The sequence below is a fragment of the Rhinatrema bivittatum genome, chromosome 3 (genome assembly GCF_901001135.1).
Source record: "Rhinatrema bivittatum chromosome 3, aRhiBiv1.1, whole genome shotgun sequence".
Classification (NCBI taxonomy): Eukaryota; Metazoa; Chordata; class Amphibia; order Gymnophiona; family Rhinatrematidae; genus Rhinatrema; species Rhinatrema bivittatum.
In genome coordinates, this window is record NC_042617.1 from 424706773 (window position 1) to 424725032 (window position 18260).

Consider the following 18260-nt stretch of genomic DNA (forward strand, 5'->3'; position numbering starts at 1 on the left):
GTAGGTGCCCTTCAGCTAGCCAGCTCATGCACTGTCACTGTTTAAACCTTGTACTGTTTTTCTGTCTGAAACATGTGCTCCTAGTAGGTGCCCTTCCCCCCGCAAGGGCCTAGCCCTTCAGCAAGAGAGAAACCAAATAAGGTTATAAGCAGCATGCTATGTAATAGTATTACTATATAAAATAAAAAGATGTTCCTCTCATGCAAAGAAACACATTGGTAATGATGTTGTCTCTCTTCTTTTCCTTCTGTTTCCACAGAACACTCCGGTCCCAGGTAGGAGGCTCCAGGACTCAGCTGGGAAGGCCCAGTGACGAGCCCCCGGGGATCAGGCGGCCACCAATGATGACATGCCCTTTTTACATGGATGCCCAGACACAGTGGTCAGATGAGGAAGGAAAGGTGGCCCTCCAGACTGTGGCAGAAAGCAGCCCCCTAAATCTGTCCGGTGACCTGGCCTCTATTATGCACCACCAGGATTGGGTGGTGTCACCGGAGCCTCAGACCAGCAGCCCACTGTGTGTTAGTATCAGCCCGTCCATGCCACACTTGCAGCCTCTTATGCACCCAGCTAGCCCCTATATGCTATCACACTCCCCTGCACATGTGCCAGCAATAGTGTTAGCACCAACACCATGACTACCTACACCACCAATCCTTTCTCAATCCCTCCCAGGTGCAGATCCAATGACTGGCACACATGCGCAGCAATTCGCGAGGAACTCCATGGGATACGGCGAGCCCTCACATGGCAAAACAGACTCATCAACTTACAGACAGCAGCATCAACCCAATCATCGACCAGCATCACAGTAGCAATAGGCACTCTGAACACAATAATGCTCCAGATCTTGCACCGGATGCCAGAGCAGCAGTCTGCATCATCAGCAACCTCTATACCATGCAGCAGTCTCTCAGGGTCCAGAGGCTGCAGGGGCTGTCCCCCCAAGAGCATGCCACCACCCAGAGGTCATCCACAGCGTGGCAAAGTGCCCAGAGTGGAGAAGAGGTGCACCCTAAGCTGCCTAGGGCATAAGGTTACAAGCAACACTGGGATGGCCACCTCACAGAGTTGCTGTGCCATCTAGATGGAAGAAACAGGATCATCGTAAGCTCCACAAAGAGTTGTTGTGCCATCCAGATGGAAGAAACAGGATCATCGTCAGCTCCACACAGAGTTGTTGTGCCATCTAGATGGAAGAAACAGGATCATTGTCAGCTCCATAGAGTTGCTGTGCCATCTAGATGGAAGAAACAGGATCATCGTCAGCTCCACACAGAGTTGTTGTGTAGGGATGTGAATCGTGTCCTCGATCGTCTTAACGATCGATTTCGGCTGGGAGGGGGAGGGAATCGTATTGTTGCCGTTTGGGGGGGTAAAATATCGTGAAAAATCGTTAAAAATCGTGAAAAATCGAAAAATCGAAAAATCGAAAAACCGGCACATTAAAACCCCCTAAAACCCACCCCCGACCCTTTAAATTAAATCCCCCACCCTCCCGAACCCCCCCCCAAATAACTTAAATAACCTGCGGGTCCAGCGGCGGTCCGGAACGGCAGCGGTCCGGAACGGGCTCCTGCTCTGAATCTTGTCGTCTTCAGCCGGCGCCATTTTCCAAAATGGCGCCGAAAAATGGCGGCGGCCATAGACGAAAAAGATTGGACGGCAGGAGGTCCTTCCGGACCCCCGCTGGACTTTTGGCAAGTCTCGTGGGGGTCAGGAGGCCCCCCACAAGCTGGCCAAAAGTTCCTGGAGGTCCAGCGGGGGTCAGGGAGCGATTTCCCGCCGCGAATCGTTTTCGTACGGAAAATGGCGCTGGCAGGAGATCGACTGCAGGAGGTCATTCAGCGAGGGTTCCGGCGCCTCGCTGAACGACCTCCTGCAGTCGATCTCCTGCCGGCGCCATTTTCCGTACGAAAACGATTCGCGGCGGGAAATCGCTCCCTGACCCCCGCTGGACCTCCAGGAACTTTTGGCCAGCTTGTGGGGGGCCTCCTGACCCCCACGAGACTTGCCAAAAGTCCAGCGGGGGTCCTGAAGGACCTCCTGCCGTCCAATCTTTTTCGTCTATGGCCGCCGCCATTTTTCGGCGCCATTTTGGAAAATGGCGCCGGCTGAAGACGACAAGATTCAGAGCAGGAGCCCGTTCCGGACCGCTGCCGTTCCGGACCGCCGCTGGACCCGCAGGTTATTTAAGTTATTTGGGGGGGGTTCGGGAGGGTGGGGGATTTAATTTAAAGGGTCGGGGGTGGGTTTTAGGGGGTTTTAGTGTGCCGGCTCACGATTCTAATGATTTATAACGATAAATCGTTAGAATCTGTATTGTATTGTGTTCCATAACGGTTTAAGACGATATTAAAATTATCGGACGATAATTTTAATCGTCCTAAAACGATTCACATCCCTATTGTTGTGCCATCTAGATGGAAGAAACAGGATCATTGTCAGCTCCATAGAGTTGCTGTGCCATCTAGATGGAAGAAACTGGCTGAGCAAATGCAGATGTCCACAAAGGTCAGACCCTCCTTGTCTGCTGAGTACCATCCCCATCCGCTGCAAGGATCTGTTGTCTGCTGTGTGCCATCCCGGACCCTCATGACCCCCACAAGTCTTGCCAAAAGTCCCTGGTGGTCCAGCAGGGGTCCGGGAGCCATCTCCTGCACTCGGACCATTGGCTGCCAGTATTCAAAATGGTGCCGATAGCCTTTGCGCTTACTATGTCACAGGGGCTACCGGTGCCATAGGTCGGCCCCTGTCACATGGTAGGACCTCAAGATGGTGCCAGCCGTCCATTGCTCCTACCATGTGACAGGGGCCAACCAATGGCACCGGAAGCCCCTGTGACATAGTAAGGTCAAAGGCTATCGGCGCCATTTTGAATACCGGCAGCTGACGGCGTGAGTGTAGTAGATGGCTCCCGGACCATGTGACATAGTGAGGGCAAAGGTAGCGCCGGCGCCATTTTGAATACTGGCAATACGGCCCGAGTGCAGGAGGTCGCTCCCGGACCCCCGCTGGACTTTTGGCAAGTCTTGTAGGGGTCAGGAGGCCCCCCCCCAAGCTGGCCAAAAGTCCCTGGGGGTCCAGCGGGAGACCGGGAGTGATCTCCTGCACTCAGGCCGTATTGCCAATATTCAAAATGGTGCCGGCGCTACCTTTGCCCTGTCACAGGGTAAGGGCAAAGGGCCATCGTGCCATTTTTATTAACGTAGCCGATGGCCCGAGAGCGGGAGATCACGCCCCTGCTGGACCACCAGGTAATTTTAAAAGGTTTTGGGGGGGGGTCAAGGGGGTCATTTTAAAGGGTCGGGTGTTTTTTTTTTTTATCGGGCCATCGGCGCCATTTATATTAGTGGCAGCCAAAATGGCGCCGATAGCCCGAGAGCGGGAGAACGCGTCGGGTAAGGGCCCTTACCCTGCCCTTACTGGACCACCAGGTAATTTAAAACATTTTGAGGGGGTTCGGGAGGGTGGGGGATTTGTTTTAAAGGGTCGGGGTGGGTTTAGGGGTTGTTTTGGTGTGCCGGTTTTCCCGTCCTCCCCCTCCCCCGATTTACGATTTTTCATGATAAATCGAGGGAATTTCTATTGTATCGCGACTCAAATGATTTTTGACGATTTAAAAAATATCTGACAATTTTTTTAAATCGTCAAAAAACGATTCACATCCCTAGTAGGCTCACTGCATGCGTGCTGTAGGCTTGAAACTTCCAGGGCTGGGGTTCTTCCCCATTCCACACCACTCTTTCTGTCCTATTATAAGAACCAAAGTAGGGTAGCTGGCGCCAGACACACCCTGATCAGTGGCTTGTCACACTGTGACTCTTTTGCGGGATATTTGCCAGCCCATCTGGTGAGTTGATGGGTGAACAGGCTTTTAAAGTCATGGCAGCCTTGTTGCCTACTTGCGCATCACCATTTTTTGATAGATTCCATGGTGCTACATGCTACCCTTTACACACATTTGATGTGCAGGTCACCCCACATTTATGTGGATACTATCACTGTCCCTTCCACCTGTCAGTCTACTGTTCACTGTTGCCTCCTTAAGAACGGCAATCTTTAAGCCTATAGATCACTGTATAGATGCATGCAACCTCCCTTTAGGGCCCAAGCAGATCAGTTGTGCTGCTTGTGAAATGATGAGGTGCTTGTTGCTGCCAAAGATCAGAGCATCACCTTGTGCCATGGAAAAGTGGCATGTGGGTGTGGACTCCTTGTGGCTGCTCAGTGCAGACAGCAGAGGTGATTAATAATAACAGGTGACATGGTATGACAGCTGCATGGGATTCCTCCAGTAAATGGAGGATGGGTGTTCCTACTGGTATCATCTCAATCATTCAGAGTGTGACGGTTTATGTGTGTGCTCTGAACATTACCATGCATGGCCAGGTAGCTATTCTCTTGCTTGACATGTGCACTGTGGCCTTCATTTACTCTATCAGATTATGTCTCCCATATCTGGCCCCAACCATGATTAGCATGTGGGAGAATGCCTGTTATAGGTCAGCTGTTTGGGTCATGACTGTTACCAATCTGCTGTTTGGTGGGAGGAGCAATCAGATAGGAGTTAGCAATCAGTTACCAATCTGTTAGAATCTGCTCCTCCACAGGGGAGGAGCTAGCAATCTGTAGAATCTGCTCCTCCAGAGGGGAGGAGCTAGCACTCTGATAGGATCTGCAGCTGGATACTCCTGTAAGGGGAGGAGATAGCAATATAATGTACTTCTGCTAGCGGGTTGGCAATCTGTAGCAAATCTACTAAGGAGTAGCAATCTGTTGTGGGATATGCTATGCGGATGGAAGGAGCTAGCAGAAGAGAATAGCAGTCTGATATAATCCTCTCCCCAAGGGGGAGGAATAGCAATCTGTAGTGAACTGCCTCCTATGGGTCTGCTAAGGAATGGCAATATGTTATGATGTAGACTGCAGAGTTGGTAATCTGTACCAGCGGAGTATAGGAGATGGTGCTCAGCTGGACAGAAGGTAATTAGGTGAATCCTTGGACCGATGGCAGATGACAGCGCCCCCAGGAGGGAGTCCTGAGAGGGACCATCAGCTAGGCTGGAGTATGGAGACAGACACAGATAGTTCTTTTATTAGATAAGTAGTATAACCACCAGAGGTGGCAGTAGTGAGCTGGTATGCCCGGCAGGGCTGAAGTCCCTCAGATACTGGAACCACGATTCCAAGGTTGCTGATCTGCAAATAGACAGGGTATGCAGTTATACACAGCCAGTACTAGATGATAACTCACATAAGGTCTTGAAATAGCTCAGTAGCTGGAAAGGGTAGGCCCTCGAGGAGCGAGTACCTGGTTCCAGGGACAGCTCTGAGAGAGCGATGGTCACTCACAATAATCTGTATCTGGAATAGGCTTCTAGTCAATAGAGAATCTTCAAAGTGTTCAGGAACATAGGCCCTCGAGGAGCGAGTGCCTGTTCCTATATACCATCTGAAATAGTGACTCACAATGTCTGTACCTGCAATAGCTACTGGACAAGGAGAATCTTCAGAGTCTTCAGTAACATAGGCCCTCGAGGAGTGAGTACCAGTTCCTATCTGTAGTTTGAAATAATAACTCACAATGTCCATACCTGCGATCGCTTCTGGGCAAGGAGAATCTTCAGAGTGTTCAGGAACATAGGCCCTCGAGGAGCGAGTACCGGTTCCTGTCTGTAGTCTGAAATAATAACTCACAATGTCCGTCTCTTGCGATCACTTCCAGGCAATCAAGAGTCTTCAGATGGTTTAGGAACTCGAAGAGCGAGTACCGGTTTCTATGTCATCAGGAACATGGCGGATCCGCAGCATCGAGCTGGCCTGGGGACGCCGGGAAGAAGCGGCATGGAGACGCCGCGGCATCAAGCCGTCCATCAGGCACTGAGGGAGTCACCACACAGATAGAGAGGGTGGAGCGAGGGCGAAAGCAGGCACAAACAATGACCAGACCCTCTGCATTTACCAGTACATGCAATAGTGCGTTGCCAGTGGATTATCTGTCCTTGCACACAAGGTTTACAGTAAACGTTAGCTGCAAGGTGTGAAGGTTACCCCATAATTGACCAATGGTGCTGTTTCCTCAATAGTACTACTTTCACTAAACACATTGTACTGTTAGTGAGGACATGATGGGCAAAGCAAAAGATACTGTACTTATATTCACATACCATATTCATGTACTATGTCACAATGGGCACATGAGCACCTCTGACCTTGCAAAATACAAACTGAGAAATGGTGTATGGACGCCTTGGAGAGGCCACTTCCCACTTTTGACTGCTATTATAGAGTGTCCATTGACTTCCACATCACTGGTGTTACATTCACAGGAAGAGACCACTACATGATATGAGCAGCAAGTATTGTACAGTGGGAAACCATTATCATGTAGGCCAGACTACATGTACAAGGATATTCCGTCAGAGGGAGAGCGGTGAAGACAGTGTGTGAAATGCACCCACCGAGTGATGAGACCAGGCACTGTATACCATTTGACAGTACCAACTGTCACAGACGTTTGCTGTCATAGAATCATAGAAACATAGAAATGACGGCAGAAGAAGACCGAACGGCCCATCCAGTCTGCCCAGCAAGCTACGCACTTTATCTTTTTTTTTTTTTATCTTTTTCTCTCACCCACCTGTTACTATTGTCTTCCAGTACCCTCCAGCCCTAATTCTCCTCCACCCCACCACCAATGTAGAGAGCAGCGCCGGATCTGCATCCAAGTGAACATCCAGCTCAATTAAGGGTAGCAACTGCTGCAACAAGCAGGCCACACCCCTGCCCCATACTCTTACCCACCCGTTTTTTTTTTTGAGATGGCAGCCCTCCATCCTTCCGCTCCGTGAAAGTGGAACACCAACCACTGGCATCCCGCTCCGTGAATGCCTCTGTGGCTACATGTCTGTACTACATGTGGGTATGGAGGCAGAATATCCTTATTATTGGCCACATGACTCCATTGTTTGCTACTTAGTTCAATAGCAGTGTGGGAGAGGTTACTGTTACAGCAAATGGGTCAAGGCATCTCGTTCCTCCACAGATATTCAGTATAGTAGCATACACTCAATACAACCATGTGCATGCAACAGCATTAATGATTGTCATTTCAGGTAGCTGCAAGGACACAAGAGTTGTGTGGATGTCGGATGGTAAGGTCATAAAGGACCTTCAGAAAAGTCTATGCAGTGGCTGATGCTGTTTCTTCTCATGCCCATTCATGAGGCATCATGAAGTTGTAGGCCTACTATGTGTTCCCTGCTATGTGTTGAGCATGTGCTGCCCAGGCCCTCACACATACCACTTGCAGACTGAAGGGTTGTCAGAGTCGCTGCAAGGCACACATGATTATTATATTGAGGCGACCAAAATATGGGCCGAGTTAAGGTGCACATGAGTATGTATGCTTCATTAGGCCTAATGGCCTTATATGAAACATGTATATGCATATGACAGTGATGCCCATTACTGACAGACAGAGGTAAGGCCCTTAAGAGGTACGCATGTTTGGCTTTCTGATCAAAAAGGTGAGAGCTGTGAGTGTGCTATGACTCATGAGGACAAGTGTGTACAGTACTTCCGTCATTGGCATGACTTCACTATACAGCAAGTGCATACCACACATACAGCACCTCAGCAGTGCCTGGAGCCTACCCTTATGCAGATAAATTGTGAGACATCTGCCTGGAGGCAGTGAATTCCTGGAAGCCATGTAGGGGTGCATGGTTTCCGAAATGGAAGTGCTAACTCAATGCACAGTGCAGTAACTAACACAGCCATCCATATAAGCTTCAGCAAAGCGGGAAGGGAAGATATAAAGGGTTACATGTCTCTAGTGTGCTGTATTGTGGGTATGTCTGCACAATTAGTGGAAAGATGCTGCTGTTTGAAGGACATGCAAGGTACAGCCCCACTTGAACAACCTCCATTCTGTGGACAGGTATGTAGGTGTTTCCTGAACCCAGTGCTCCATGCATGCTGATGTACAGAAGCACAGAGGGTGAGTTAGCCTACACTACTTGCCCCAGAAGCATGTGCTCTAGTCACTTGATGACAGTGGCCCATCTCTTTGTGTGGCTATGCTACAGATGCGGCTATAATGGCATTGATGGCATATGGTCATATGCTGGCATAGCATTTCCTTAAAAGTGAGTCTGTATAAGATGCTGGCAAAGCTGGCTGCCACTGACTGTGTTCTCCTGAGTCGTACACGCACACATGGAGGATCAGGTCTGAGATGAGGATCTATAGCCCTTGGTATTCCATGCTGAAGAGCCACATTATGGAAAACACAGCACAGCAAATTACCCTAGCAGCTTTGGGGGGGAGCATATATTAACGCTCCCCCAATCTTGTCCAAACATTGGAAGCGGCTTTTCAGAAGGCCAAAGGTACGTTCAATGACTGAGCATGTAGCACATAAGGCATCATTATAGCTCGTCTGTTGCAGCGTGTCAGGCCGGAGTATGGGTGTCATTAGCCAGGGCCTGCATCCATACTCCGAGTTTCCTGTAGCAATGACATATGCAAGAAAATACAAATCACAATGTTTGTTTCAGATGTGTGTATGTCACCACTACATCCTGTACAACTATATAAGATCAGCAAGCACATTGGTGTTTCTAAACACCTGACTCTGGTGTTTGCTTTTGCCTACAGCAGGTGTGCAGCTATTTGGAGGTATAGCATGACTAGGCCTCCTAACAAACTACACTAATGTCACCAGTGTGTACGTGGCTGCTAACAGACCTCACTATCGTTCAAGATTCAATACATGTGGTAAGAGCATAGGCATTAATTACTCCTGTCACTGTTCAAGGGACATATCTGTTCAACATTACGTTTTATGATTCACAATTGCATACATGGGTAACCAGGCAGCCCCTGAACGTGCACAGCTGAATGTTAGTGGTTCAAAGCTGTGTGGAGGTTCATAAACCTCATGACCTCTGGCACACCTCAGTTACTGAGCACACCTTACATCACAGTGAAATATGTACTGTTGACAATGGCAGTAACCCTTGCAAGAGTTGATAGGTGGAGGCTGTCAACTAGTGAAGTGAAGTAAGCAATGCATGCAACATAAAGCCCCTTCATATTGTCCAATCTGTGGCTGGTGTGAAACTGCAGGTTGGCAGCCCATAGAAACAGTTGGGGAGCAACAGCCATTCTGCCACAAAAGGTGACATTATGAAGTATAGAGGCCTGGTATGATGGCTGCATTTTACTGTATCCTGATAGGCGTAAGCATCCCATTTCGGTGGCATTACAGAAATACACATACAGAGATGGAACATATCTGGAAAAGTGTCTCTTACCTAAATGTCAACCATCACCGTACAGGCAAGCCTTAAATTTGTGAAACAGAAAAGATTGCCTGAATATAAAGGAATCATGCATTGCTCCCGGGAACCTGGCCATCACATCGAGGATCCGCATTTCCGCATCACAGACCACTTGCACATTGAGGGAGTGGAAGAGCTTTCTGTTGCGGTACATCTCCTCCCTCCGACGGGGTGGAATGATGGCCACATGACATTAGGAAAGTGGGCAAAAGCTTAGAAACCACGCTTCAAGTCCATCAAGTCCTGCATGTTCAGAGGAAAGTATATGTATCGAGGCATGCGTCCTATAACAGCTTCAATGACCTGGTCCAGACATCGTGAACAGGTGCTTTGGGATATCCCACCCACAACAGCTACTGTGGATTGGAAGGAGCCACTTGCCGTGAAACGCAGGGTTGCCAAGAGTTTTGTGAGGCCGGGGACAGCACGTGACCTTCTGGTTCGAAGGTCAAGACCACCTCATATGTCTTCATATAATTCCAGGATAGCACAAGAGCTGAGACGATACCTGGTAATCACAATGTCCTCTGGCATACCCAGCAATGACATACGTGGAAGATAGATCCGCTGCCTGTACCTGCGGTGATGTCGCGCCAGAGCCCGTACCAGCGGTGTTGGTACTTCCCGCACATGTCTTGCAAGGCGCCTTGCCCCGGGTCCTGGTTGACCTTCACCCACATCCTGGTGTCTGCGGCGGGCCTGTTCAGCCATGAAGTGAGCTTGCCAAGTGCACTTGGGACTTTGTAGATGTTGTAGGGAACATTGACCTACTAAGAACAAGCCTTTTTATTTGTCCAGAATGGCTTTGTAGGTGTGTGGGGATTGTTTAAAGTTTTTTCTCACACCGCAATAATACCGCAGGGTGCAGTATGTGCAGAAATATTGCCTAAAGCATTTGGAAAAGGTGTAGTTATTGGGCGCGTTATGAGCTGTGTTAAGAGCGCAGCCATTTCGCGGATCGCAGTAAGTCCTCCCTACTTTACATTTGTCCCGCCCCAACTCCGTCCCTGAATTTAAAATTTGCATTTGCACACTGCGATAAGCCCTGTTACTGCGGTGTGCGATCTCATCGCACACGATATGGCCGTATCGCGTGAATAAGCCCTTAGAAAATAACCCCCTAAATTTGTGTGACTTGTGATTTTTATCACACAGATTTATCCAGAAAAAGGGATCACATTTTCAGAAGGTAGATTTAATCACCTAAAACCCAGATATTAAGGCTGGTACTTCAATCAATTATATTGTCGAAACTAGACTACTGCAATTCCCTTCTACTCGGTCTCCCAGCCAACTCACTAAAACCCCTTCAGATGGTTCAGAACGCCGCAGCCAGGCTACTTACCAATACCAAAAAAAGGGAACACATCACCCCTACCCTTTAGAACTTGTATTGGCTCCACATCAATTCAGGATCCTCTTCAAGGTACTCACGATTATCCATAAAGCTATCCATAACCCGCACCGCCCCCTCAACACTTCCACTCAACTAAAACCACATACTTTGTCCAGACCAATCAGGACCGCCTACAAAGACACCTTATATGCCCCCCAAGCCAAAACATCACTTACAAAACGCGCATTATCGACAGCTGGACCACATCAATGGAATGCATTACCCCCCGACCTCAGACAAGAACCCTGCCCTTCTGTCTTCAAAAAAAGACTAAAAACATGGCTCTTTAGCCAAGCCTTTCAAGACACCTAGACTCCCTTCATCCTCACCCTCTCAAGCGACACCTCCGGCTTGACACCTCAGTGCACTCCTCGGTTCTTCTGCTTACTCCAGCTACCATCTCTTCTGTTTCAGAAATGATTAGAGAGGACTTTATCTTAGGTCATGTTAAGATGAGTTATATGATTTTCAGGTTTATGTTTAGACGAGTTTTAACCTGTTCACTGTTAACTGGCACCAATGTTCCTTGTACCGCCCTTGAGCGAATGTTGAAGTTTCATTGTAAACTGATATGATTTGTATTTTTTACAGGAATGTCGGTATAGAAAAAATAAAAATAAATAAATAATAAATAAATATTATTTTGAATTTTGACCTCATCGTGGATGCTTTTGTCTAAGACATAGATATGGCCAGCATCAGCAAAGATATAGTATAGACACAAGCAGCTTCAGTGGGCTAATATTGCAAAACAAATGCCATTCAAGAAAGGCATACTTAACTATCTATAACTTACATGATTCACAATTTTGATTAATGCTATTGATGTGGATGGCATTATTTGTTCCTATGATGATTATGCAACTGAACATATGCTCATAAGGAAAATGGCTATTTCCCCAATGTGAATTACAATTTTCAATCCAAGGACCAGACTGAACATTTGAAAACAAACTAAAAATCACAGTTCCAAATTCCCAATCACATATCACAAATATTGGATTGGCATATTTCTACTTAGAGAAATGTTTTATCAGTGGGAGTATACCGTATACTGCATGTCCTGTCAGTCTTTTTGACAGGTTGGTCATTAATGTTGGCATTTGAAGGTAACTACTTATTTTTTTCAGTTGTACAAGATGCTGAGAAAGTTTGTGTCAGAAAACGCATGTTTTAGACAAGAACAGTACATTAGATGATTTGACTGAAGACGGCAGATGCTGCTATTCCAACCTCCCCCACATGCCTTGGGCAGAACTGTGATCCAATTTAATCTCAATTGCTTTGAGATCTAGTTTTATATTTTCTATATGGTATTTAATAATCTTGAGAATACATTCATCATGCCATAAATTAGGTTTTACTCACTTGATACACTGAATAGGACAATTAAAATAGTTAAATGAAAATCTAATTCTCAAATTTATAAAAAGGTTGATTTATTATTTTAACAGGTGTCAATGTATTTATTTATGCTGCTTATAATTACATTTTAACATATGAGTATTGCTATATCATTTAATACTTCTGCATTTTGTGTTTCATAAACATATTAACATACATAAATGTAGGATACTAAATGCTAATTAAAAAGTGTCCAAGTGGTCTTTCATATATTCTTACTAAGAAATGTAAAAACATTATTATTTTGATATTTATATAGCATACCTTACAACAAATGTACACTCAGTTACATACAATGAGTCTCTGCTCCAGAGAGCCTGAAAGTTATCTGGATATTTAAGGTGATGGGGATAAAGTGACTTGCCTAGAATCACAGCAATTGTCACTTGCAGAAGCTGAATTTCAACCTAGGTCTCCTGGTACCCAGTTTATTATTCTAACCAGTAGACCACCCTGTCTCTCCCAAATGATATCATAACAATTGACAATCAAAGAAAGGTGTGAGTATGAGGGATAAAAAGAAAGTAAGATGATATAACCAGAAAGAAATGCTTTTAGCAAGGTATAGGATTAGACTTATGATTCATGCAAAAGTAGAGTAAAAAAGCATAAAAGCAGGCACATCTGTTTACTTGTGCAATTTTTATATTGCACGTTTCTTCTACAGTAATTTCTATTCCTGCAACTTCAAGAATTGAAAATAAATTATGGGAAAAATAGTGCATGCAATATTTTTTGCAGATAAACATTGGATATTTGCTCAAAAGCACTAGGAATGTGCATTTATGCATCCATTCATTTTATTTGTTTTACCAGTAAGCGTATATCTAATAAATGGACAAATGTACACACAACAAATAGTGTATGCCTATACGGGTGCATCCATTCTCTGAAAATTACCATCCTTTAGTATTATCATTACATACATTTCATCTGTCTTCAAATTATTCATAGGACAACTCAGAAGCTAAGTTTTTCATCCCTATCGTATAATTCCCTCATCTCTCTATACAGAAGAATATTGAACAAACAGTTACAGAGTGGTATGGTTAATGGGAAGGATATTGGTATCTGATGAGGAAACAGAGATGTTATGGGAACAATCATAGGGGTAGCTGCAAAGTTTGTGGGTATTCATCATCTTTGCACCAATTCGCCAAGGGGAAGTGCTTCCCTTTTAAAATTGCCTAGGAAAAAAGTACCTGCAGAGATTTGCACCTGCTTTTTCTGCAGCAAAACTATGTTCATTGTTGCTTTGCCTGATATAGCCCAGCCTCTAAACCTGCCTACATTTGCTATGCATAAAAGTATATGAACTGTTGACTTCTACATATTATTTTATCTACGTACAGGAAGGGCATTTTTTCAGACAGCTTATTACTCAGGTAAATATTGTTTTTAACATTTTAATTATTTATTTAAAATATTAAAATTCCACCTTATGATGCAATTTTAAGGCAGAATACAGCAATAGATAAACAATCATAAAGACAAAATAACATACATACAGATATCAAATTAATGGGTCATTTACCGAGCCACATTAGGCATTTATTGAGTGGGAAACAATGTTTATTGCATGGTAAATGTCTTGCAGTAACAATAATATTCTGAATTTTAAATATCACTTGTTATTTTACTCCCAATTATTCTGGTATTGGAATAATCTGTTTTGCATGCAAATGCTTTGCTAATACATACAAAGAAGCTAGTAATTACTAGGCAACTTCATGTAAATAAAATAACTCAGGTTGCATTATTTAGTGAAAGTTAGATACAACTCAGAAATTGTAGCAAATGTTCCCTGGGAGCTTTGGGGTGCAAATGCGGGTCCCAATACTCCTGGGGATGGAAGTAAAATGGCTAGAGTGACTTGAATGATCTCCCCACCCCCCACCCAACTTATGAGACCTCCACCTGGTGGCCCTAGTGCCCAATATAAAAATATTGAATATATATGATGAAAGCCCTCCTCTTCCATTCAAATCTACCCCTTGTTAAAACATGGCCTCTCCAACTCTGAACCCTCCCCCAGCCTTGGAAATCCCCTATAGGCCTCTGGATGCCCCACCCTAGTCCAGTCCCTCCTGGTCATACCTTACAAACACTGTGGCCTAGTGGGGTCTGAAGCACCCCATAGTCTCTGGGCCTGTGCAATCTGAGTTGAAATAGAGCCAGTTGGCCACATTTAAATCTGTACCTATCCCCTTATCATATGATAGGTGATTCCTTAGGCCAGAAGTTTAGAGGTTCCTTTTTTACAAAAGGGTAGGGTTGGCAAGGAACAAAATTAGTTTTTGCTATTCAATTAAAAAAAATACTTTTCAGCTATTGGGACTGAGGGTGGGACAAGGGTTCTATAAGACCACCAGGCTTTTGGGGGGGACTTTGTTTGGGTGCTCAGGACTTATAATAAGACGTCAGCCTCAGGTGAAGGGGTCACTGACACCTATTATTTGGTGTCAACTAACCCGTGATATTTTCTCCCATGTTATTTTACCATTGGGGAAAATACGGTGCAGTTTCCTAAGCTGCCATGCTGAGTACCAAAGCTTAGTAAACCCTGCAGCATTTTCCTCTTCCTCGAGAAAATACTGAAGCTTAGTAAACGAGCCCTTATACTTCTTATCCTCATAATTATATTAACCATATAAATCCTGCCAAAAAAGCCATTGCTCATAAAATTCTTCTATTTGAGGAAATACTAAGCACAACAAATGGGTCTGTAGGCAATTCTTGAAACTGAAGATATCAAAATCTCCTCACAACACGAAAAGAAGAACATTCTACAGTGTGGAGGCTGCCATAGAAAACATTTTTTTGCAGGTGGTTTGAAGGCTTCTCAATTTAAATAAAGATTCTACAACTTTTATCAAATGAATATAAATACTGGGTTGGTATATACTTTTGTATACAACTCTTCAAATACAAACGAGCTTCATCCATTGCATTAATATTATTTTTTATATATAGTGCCACTCTCTGCCCTTCCTAAAAAGATTGCAGCCCAGTGTAACTTTATCCCAATCATGCTTTTCCATGTATCACATATATGTGACAGTCACTACATCCAAATCAGCTTTTTCCATGACTGCCTCTTGATTCGGGTCTTTATTTCCCATATTATGACTATTATTGTACATATCTTTTCAGATGGTAAACTTTTTCCTATACAAATATTTAATGTTTTGTTTACCCATCATAAGGTTGCCAATTGCCTCCATATTTTCAGGACAGGTTGATCCAGTCCTAGTTTTACCCTATTGCATGCTGAGACTTATTCTGTTTTCACTATTGCACTCTCTAAAAAAAAGCAAGATTATAAGTATCTGCATGCAGCTGAGTAAAGCCAGACTGGAACAACTATCCTGAAAATCTAAAGCTAGTTGCAAACCTAACCCATCCTCAATTATCCTACTTTAAACCCTCCTCAGTAGATTTCCCACTCTGTTTTAGAAAATGCTGCACCCCTCATTTGACAGGTGGACCCCATCTCTGTTGAAAAGTCCTTGAAACATCAAGCCATAGTCCATGAAGGTGAAATGCTCTCAGCCATTCATTCATGACCAGAATGTGAGCTTCCCTGCTTGGTCCTTTATTCTTGACTTGAAGGATGTAGGAGAATACCGGTGCCATTGAGTAGCCCCTGACTCATGACAGAGGAAAAGGGCAGCCAGTGCCATTTTGAATAATGATAGCTGCTGGGCCAGGAGCGGAAGGTCACTCCTAGGCCTCCGCTAGTACCACCAGGTACTTTTTGGTGAGTCTTGGACGGGGCCTCGGGAGGGTGGGCTAGGGTGGTCAGGGTTGAATTGGTTAATAAATGGGGAAGGGATGGGGCAGGTTCTGGACATTTTTTTTTTCAGGAAAATAAAAACAAAAAAAATCCCTACTATTGAGTGGTGTTTCTCTATGTGATGCAGTATATCAGTGTTTGTGAGATGCCCCAGTACCTTCCCTTAACTGATGGCCTTACAACAGTTGATGCATTCAGAAAACACTGATTCTGCCTGACTGTGAAGTACCTCCACATCACAGATGTTTTCTTAGATCTCCTCTCCCTCTCTAGATTCAGGGACAGTAACTTTAATACCAGCGTGCAGGTAGATATATGTGTGCGTATGCCAGCTCACGTCCAAAGACACTGCCATTTTATAACATATGTGCATATATGTACAACTGGTATAAAATAGGCTGAATACATGTACATGTGTGCGCAACTTTATATGGATGCATGCATGTTCGAGCAAATGCCGCCTCTACTACATAAGTGGGGGGACTTTAATTTAAACGCATACCGATGCAATTACTATTTTAAACATTTCATTCCCAGAATACCCAGGTAAGGAACAGGACTTTCTAATCCCCTATTTAAATAGCCTTCCATTTCCCCTCTTAACCCTGACCCTTAAAACCTTGCTGACATGCCTATATTTTTTTGTTTTAGGACTTACATGCCATCCATAGCAGAAGTAAAGTTATGCAGTAGCTTGTGCATGTATGCGTAAGTTTTTACATGTTGGTTTCATTCAAGAATCCAGGAAGGTCCATGCTACACCCAGACCACTCCCGTGCCCCACCCATTTTGGCCTTTTTCATTTGTGTGCATTCCAGGAGCTACACGCATACTTGGGCAGGTTCTAAAAGCTGCTTGGTGGATGGTGGCCCAACTTGTGCGCATATCTTCCAGTTTTGGTGCACATTGGGCTTTTAAAATTTTCCTATTAACTGCACTGGCTTATTTTCCTGGTAGGTACTCTCAGCCCTATTAGAATCATATGCCTCTTTCACTCCCTTAGTGAAGCTACAGACTAGAGCCCCCACATTGTCTTCAGCTATTAGCTATTCAATATCCTTTGATTTGTGGAATCCACAGCATAAGTTTTCACCAGAATCAGTTTTTGTAAATAACTCTTCAATTGCCTGAGAAGTAGAGGTCTTTAAAACAATGAAAGGTCTTGAATGAGTAGATGTGAATCATTTATTTACACTTTTGGATAATAGAAGGACTAGGGCACACTCCATGAAGTTAGCAAGTAGCACATTTAAGACTAATTGGATAAAATTATTTTTCACTCAAAGCACAACTAAGCTCTGGAATTTGTTGTCCATTAACTGCTATTAATTAAGTTGACTTAGGGAATGGCCTCTTCTATTACTGTCATCAGTAGCATGGGATCTTCTTAGTGTTTGGGTAATTGCCAGGTTCTTGTGGCCTGGTTTGGCCTCTGTTGGAATCAGGATGCTGGGCTTGATGGACCCTTGGTCTGACCCAGCATAGCAATTTCTTATGTTCTTATGTTAGCAATCAGTGAGGAATGCAGTGCTGGTTTTGATTGCTGTACTTCTGTCTCAGCCCATGTACCTGCAATGCTCACACCAGTCTTCAATGATGCTGCTGTCTTTTGTCTATGATTCAAAACAAGAAAGAGAGGAACAGGTGGAGGTGGCACATGCTCACCCAACTTTAGCTTTTATGACTTGAGCCTGCCATTCCTGGTTTTTGTTTTCTAAAACAAACTCTTTTTATCTTAGGGGCAGGACTCCTTTCTGCTGCTACTGTTTATGCTTCTGCCAGGCATTGGCTAACTATACAGAAACATCCAATCCTCTTCCTCTTCCTCTGCCATTTATTTGTCCACTGCAATTCCTTCTTCTCACCTTTTCCTGCAATGGCATGATAGAATTGGAAATAGTTGCTACTAGGTTTTTTATGTCACAATATAATTCATTAATATAATGTAGTATGTTTGACAGTGTAATTAATAACAGTCAAAGACACACACTAGTCATTAACAGACTGAGTGCACTGCTTAGCAAACAGAGGGCCTGATTTACCAAGGCTTTTCTCCAATTCTGTGTCTATGGGGAACATGCTTAGTAAATGATGCCCAAAGATAGAAAGTTTTGCAGTGGCAGTACTGTACACACAATGCTGCTAATTGACTGTGCCCATACTGCGGTTCAACACTACACCTAGTAACTCTTAGTGTGCGCAAAAAATGTATATCTCACATACAGCCCCCCCCACCCCACCCCCCCACACACACACACTGTGTAGTATACTCATTCTATTTGTACACAGACAAATTCTGAGAGAGAGAAGAAAC